The sequence below is a fragment of the Carassius auratus genome, unplaced genomic scaffold (genome assembly GCF_003368295.1).
Source record: "Carassius auratus strain Wakin unplaced genomic scaffold, ASM336829v1 scaf_tig00215781, whole genome shotgun sequence".
NCBI classification, from domain to species: Eukaryota; Metazoa; Chordata; class Actinopteri; order Cypriniformes; family Cyprinidae; genus Carassius; species Carassius auratus.
The window spans coordinates 226534-233078 of record NW_020528242.1 but is presented as its reverse complement, the minus strand read 5'-3'; positions in this window follow the sequence as shown (position 1 = coordinate 233078).

Sequence of the window (6545 nt, the reverse complement as noted above, 5' to 3'; positions counted from 1 at the left end):
CCTGCTAAGTTTAGTGTCTGAATAATGGACTGAGGTTATTGCACTCGCTGCTTGTTTGTCAGATGACTCAACATAAACAGAGAGAGAGAGAGAGACAAACAGTTAGACAGAAATCCACTGTGACGCTGAATATTTAATGGCATCCCACATAAGGTGTGACCGCAGTATCACAAAAACAGGAGACGATCGGTACAGTGTTAGTCTGAGGAGTACAGTATCTTCATGTTCTGATCTGTTATCCTAATGACCTGAACACACTCTTGAATATCCTACTTGATGTTCCTCATCCTCAAATCAGTTTAATTTGACCTACAAAATGATGGTCATTTACTTGGATTTCATGCCAGTTCAGTGCACAGCCTCATTGAACCGTCACTCTCTCTCCATCTGTTGAAACAAAGACAGAGGGAGATGTTAAAGTCTCAGTAAAAGAGTGTGATGAAACTGCTTTCGGGATATTCCATCTGTTCTGTTCAAAGCTCCACATGAATCATGGAGTCACAAACATTTGTTAAAATGCCTTTAAGGGAAGGCACACACACACACACACACCTCTGCAAGTAATGACATTTTACTCTAATCATTTTCACCAGGGCTGAGAGATAAACAGGTCACTATGCTACAGTCCTAAACACTTCTGGATGAAACTACATCAAAGCAGAGAGCAGAAAATAAGACATTTTAAAGGTAAACTTACAAATATTAAATGCCACACACATATCCATATGCCAGCAGAGCACAAAAAAGCTATTTCTGTGTGCAACAGTTTGATATAGTTTTATGAAGGTAAACATAAGGGTAAAAACAAAAAAGCACAAAATTTTAAGATCCCGTTAGAAAAACACCAATACTTGCCGAAACAACAGCTGATCAGCCACAAACATCTCTACAACACAAGCCCAACACACAATCCAACGGCCTCAGTGCACAATGCAATAATGAATAATAAAAACCTACATAAACAACAAAACATTCCGACACACAGTTAAAGAAGCTGAACACACAATACAACATCCCCAACACACCATGTCCTCTAAAGCAGGTGATGGTCTGTCCTGTGAGTAGATGAGATCGTCTAATGAGAACAACAGTTAGAAGACAGAGCAGACATCGCTGGCTCCACCAGAGGGCGCTAGATCGGTGGACTCATTGGCTCACAACAGTGTGAGAGACAAAATTGTCAAAAGGTTTGTTGATTTGATGTACCATACAGTGATCCCTCCCTGCAGTCGTCAAAAATTCCCTTGCATAAATTGCTGTTTTTGGACATTATCAAAATAATGACATCACAAATGCAGTGAGCACTTTGTTTCACAAAGAACATGAAATTAAACAGCTTAGATGTTAAGCTGAACTCAATATGAACCCAAAACAAAGACGCCCACACAGTGAACAGGGTCCTCTAGCACCACTGTTAGAGAGTCAGAACAGCAGGAAAACTCTGGAATGTGCTAAATGGATTTCCTGAGAACTTCCCGAGAGCATTAGTACCAATTAAACCGCCCCCTAATGAGGGATTTAAGCCTGCATCCCAGCAGGAAAGAGAGCAAGAGAACAGGAGAGATGGGGGCTGAGAGTCATGACTAACACTGTAAAGATTCTTCAGGTAAAGTTCAATGCTTTCAACAGCCATCTCTGAGTCCTAATATGCTGGGGGGGGGGTCTTCTTTTTTGGGCAGGTTAATATATGTTTTGGGATAGCTTGCAGATACATCAGCCTGTGTTGTTTGTGCCCCGAGCCTTACATATTGGAGGTAAAATAGGGTGCAATAATTTGGATATGCATATGCATATTTTGCAATAAATGTAAAATATATTGTTTCGGTAGCACTTTATTTTACAGTCCTGTTCCTTATGTACATACTGTGTACTTATTATAGTAATTACAATAACTATGTAATAACTAGGTACTTACCCTAAACCTAACCCTACCCCATGTAGTTACCTTGTATTACCAGAACTTTCTTAGATAAGTACACTATAAGTACACATACTGTAAAATAATGTGCAACCATTGTTTCTTTATATAATCAAACATCTTTAAATGAATATTTTAATATTTACACATTGTTTTTAATTTATGTATTTCACAGTGCTTTATGTGATTGTAGTTATTTCCCTCAACAGAGCTGTTATGTACACAGTATTCTACCTTTATCTTTAATGTCAGATTTTCAAATCCTTTTTATTTAATTATCTATTTTTGCATCTACTCAAAGTTTTTAAATTGTTCATAATTTACCTCAAGTCTCTAAGCTGTTACCTTAGTACCTGTAGCTCAACTTTAATAGTAAAAATTAATCCATGATCTGCTGTTCCTGGAAGTGCATATTATTAGTGCATATCTCTAAACTGTTTTGTCATTTGTAACATCAAAGCACCTTAATGAAGCACCTTATTTTCTGTTCAGTGCATTGAGTCAGGGAGTGAAGAACGATATTTCCTCCCATCTGAGGAGCGTGAGCGGTTCTCTGACGCACAATGAACCCCTAAGACCGCTCCGCTTGTTCAGGACATCGCTAATGAGACTGGAGCTAAAAACAGCATGCTGTGTCTCTACCAGAGGGACATCCTTTCTGTCACACACATATGTTCTTGGCAGAGGCTTATTCACAAACTTGCATCCATGCACATATGCAACAGCTTAGAACCACCTGTGCAGTTTGGGCCTTACATATTGGTACATGTTCACATGTCACTTCTCCAAAATCATTATTTATCTGAATTAAATGTATTGGTTACGATTGACACAGCAGTTGTTGGAAAACTTTATGGAGTCCTAATGCAAGCTGAACCAGTGCCATAACAGTGTTAATCAGGTTTGAACTGTTGGTCTGGACTGTCTAGCTTCAGAGCAGATGCACTGCGACACAATTATATGTTGCATCTTAGCAGAGTTTTAGGTTTTGTATTACTTGACATGCTTGTGAAATTTCTGATTCGGTAAGTCAGTTTGCATTTGAAGCCTGGTTTACAGTTCACATTTCATAGGAGGATGCCATGTGAGTTTTCTAGAATGTACATAGACATGTAAATATTTCAAATGTTTTGCATCTATTTCATCACTGGTACAATAAAGACAGGGTAGCACTGTGAACTGCACATGTGAGTATATTATGGAAGTGAGTGGGTGACTCTGAGCACAATTACATAATGATTATGACTACTGCTTGAATTTTTTTGTTGCATTTTCAGTCTGATTTTTGATTTTCTTATTTATTTATTCAGAACAAAGCACAGCTGTCAGCTCTAATGGAAAGACTGACTCACGAACCAGTCTGTGATTTTATAGCACATTGAAAAATATATATCAGATGATGAAGTGTCACTAAGAATAAACTGCTTAAACAAACAAAGCTGACTTTTTTGCAATTAGCATTTTATTTCATACACATTTTTTATTTTTATTCTGTATTAATGTAGGTCCATATGGTCAAAATTTAGAGAACAAAATGAAAATTTGCTTTGCTAACCCCTTTCTTTATATGATTTGTTTGAGCGGCTGGACAGTTTATGCACATGCTTAAGTCAAATAAGTGTTGTGTTCTCATAGGGACATGGGATTATGGAAACCCTAAAAGGCCATTGATTATTATAGTTTTCTTGTTTTCTCATGATCATGACTTAAGTTGTTTTTCATTATCATGACTTGATTTTCTCGGGATCTCGACAAAACAAAGTAGTTTTCTTGACATATCCGACCCATAATCTGACAGCAGTACTACCGTAGATTAACAAAATAAAACAAGTTTCTGAAAAAATAAAGCAGTAGTTATGACATCAAATCAAAAAAGTTGTGATAATGAGAAAACTACTTTTTATATAGGTCTTAGCATATGGTTTTAATTCAACCTGCATTATGTTAAAATCCCAAATGAAAACCTCTTCTATTCACTCTGCGCTATTATGAAATGATGGCAATATCTCTCACCCTAATACACTGAAAGAGGGCAGATAAATGTGACACTTTCAGTAGGTACTTGATGAAACCATCCAAAGATCAGATCAGCTTGAAGCTTCACAGCATACTTTGATCTTCTGGAGCTGTTTTGTTGTTTTCAAAACTTGATCACGAACAATAAAAATCTTGAAGCCAGTAATTCATGATAACATGCCAAGAAAAATCACCTAGTTTGTTTTCACCCTCTCCGTCTGTCTCTCCTTCTTCCTCAGATGCATGGGTGGAGGCAGATGGCTGTATTCAAGAATGAAAGGAGGTTTAATCATGCAGCTGACTACAAAGGGTGTAAAAGTCAAATTTTCACTTATGTGTTTATTAAAGGCAAGAAAAAAAAACAGTATCAAGCTCAAAATACTGTCCAATAAATCAAAGACCTGTGAAACTAGGACATATAGTATGTTTTCCAAATACTGTCTGGGACTGCTGACGTCGCTTAATATAACACACACCTCCACATCAAACACATATCTGCTAACAAAGCACTAGGAATGCTTTGAAAGCAAAAGTATTTATCGTTTCTATTTTGTTCACAAGACAAACCCATCTTGAGACTGTTGATATCTCCCAATGTAACACACACCTCCGCATCAAACACATATCAGCTGAAACACACTTGGAAAGCTTTGAAAGACAAAGAGTGTTTATCCTTCTATTTAGAGCAGAAGACTAACCTCTTTATTATCATGTCTAGTGATGCATCATGAGAAACAAATACATCACATTTGTGCTTGGCAACAATTCTCTGCCAACTGACAAACAACATGTTTGCACTGATTGTGTACTGTGTTTTTGATGCACCAGTGTCTACAAGGCCATTCACAGTCAGAGATATAGACAAAACACATAGGATTCAAGCATACAAGGATTAAACCTTGTACAGCTGTAAGGATGCTGACAAGTGTATTTTGTGTGAATGTTAGTAGCAAAGAAAATTGCTTGTGCGGGTTACTGTAAATTTACAGTGTATGGAAACACAAAGATTACTTTGGGGTAGTAAAAAGTATGAGATCAAGTATGGGAAATTGCTTCTGTAAAAATGCTTTTATAATTAATTCATAAAAAAAAACATTTTTTTTAGGAATTAAGTATAATAAAATTATATTTAAATAAAAATAATATTGCAAATAAAATAAAAATTGTAAAATATTAATTGGTTTGTTTTCAACTTGCTTTAATGACATTTGCGCTCAAACTCAAAAGTCCCAGTGTTCTCCAGCTTGATTTGAGATGATCCAAACAACAAGAGTTTACTGTCAAGGAAATATACTTATTTGAATATAGAGACCTAGAAATATTGAAGAATCTTACATATTTTCTCATAATCATGAAATCTTCTGTTTATTTACAGATTCAAGACCCCTCTGTATATGCAAACATTATATTTTCAAACCCTTTTACTCTTCAACAGAAATCTTTTTGTAATTTCACAGACCATGAAAAATTAATCACTGTGTATGATGCAAGTCTTTGAAAAAAGAGAAACTGTGAAAAGAAAACAGACGAGAAGAGCACCATGGGAAAGTATAAAACTGACTTAATTTTTTGAGGCCTAATGGTCTCAACTGGTCCAGCGAAACTCTTCCACTGACGACATGTTGCAGTGTGCAACCATAAAAGAGCCTTTCTGACCTGTTCAAAAATGCAAAATGTATTATTGAAGACTAATAAATTTTTCATACAGAAGGCGCCTAGGAATATTTCTGTCTTTTATTCTGGGCCCATTACATTACTTACATAGGCCTCTGTGCCACTACTGCCACATTTAAATGCATAAAAGAAGCATGCCAGAATTCAGACCCTGTTTTGTCGCTAAGGAAATTTCTTTATTGGAAATTGGTTTGTATTCTTAGAGTCAAGCTCCAATTTAAACCATGGAGACTCTGTGCTTCAAGTATGTTTTAATGTTGAATCACCAGCTCATTGTGGGTGAAAATGACTCCATTGGTAACATGAGACTACTTCAGTCAAAAACTACATCTGACACTGAAGACAGGTTAGACATTAAGAACTCTGGTCTTGAAACGGATCACAAATGTGTTTCTGGTGACTGAAGTAAAGAAAAAAAGATGCTTTATTTGTTTATTGTTCACTAGATCTCATTAGAATCTTCCAGGAGCTGGTCTAACAACTTACAACATAACAAAACCTGAAATTCATTTAATCTGACCAGTAGGCTATATTAAAATGTAAACATGTTTCAGCACGTCGATTTAGCAGTCGGGATAAAATTCCCGGGTTAAACAAAAACAAAAAAAACGTTTGGTAAACTTTTGAGCAGCAGGCTAAATTACAGTCAATGTCACACAGAGGTCAATATTTATAGTCTCAAACAACGCCACGGTGTCACTGGACTCTATTAAACAAAACCTCCACAGACATCTAAAAATCCTTTCCGATCCAAAATAGACAGATTCTGCTTTCCAGAGGTGAGGTGTAATAAAGTAGGCCAAGGACTGCCACAGAAAATAGACTGAACACTGAAACTGGCCTGGATCAAATCAGGTCTTTGAGAAAAAATTAAAAAAGGAGGTTAACTACAATCTTCGAAGTCACGGGCATCCCTGGAGAGTAACGTGAGGCCCCA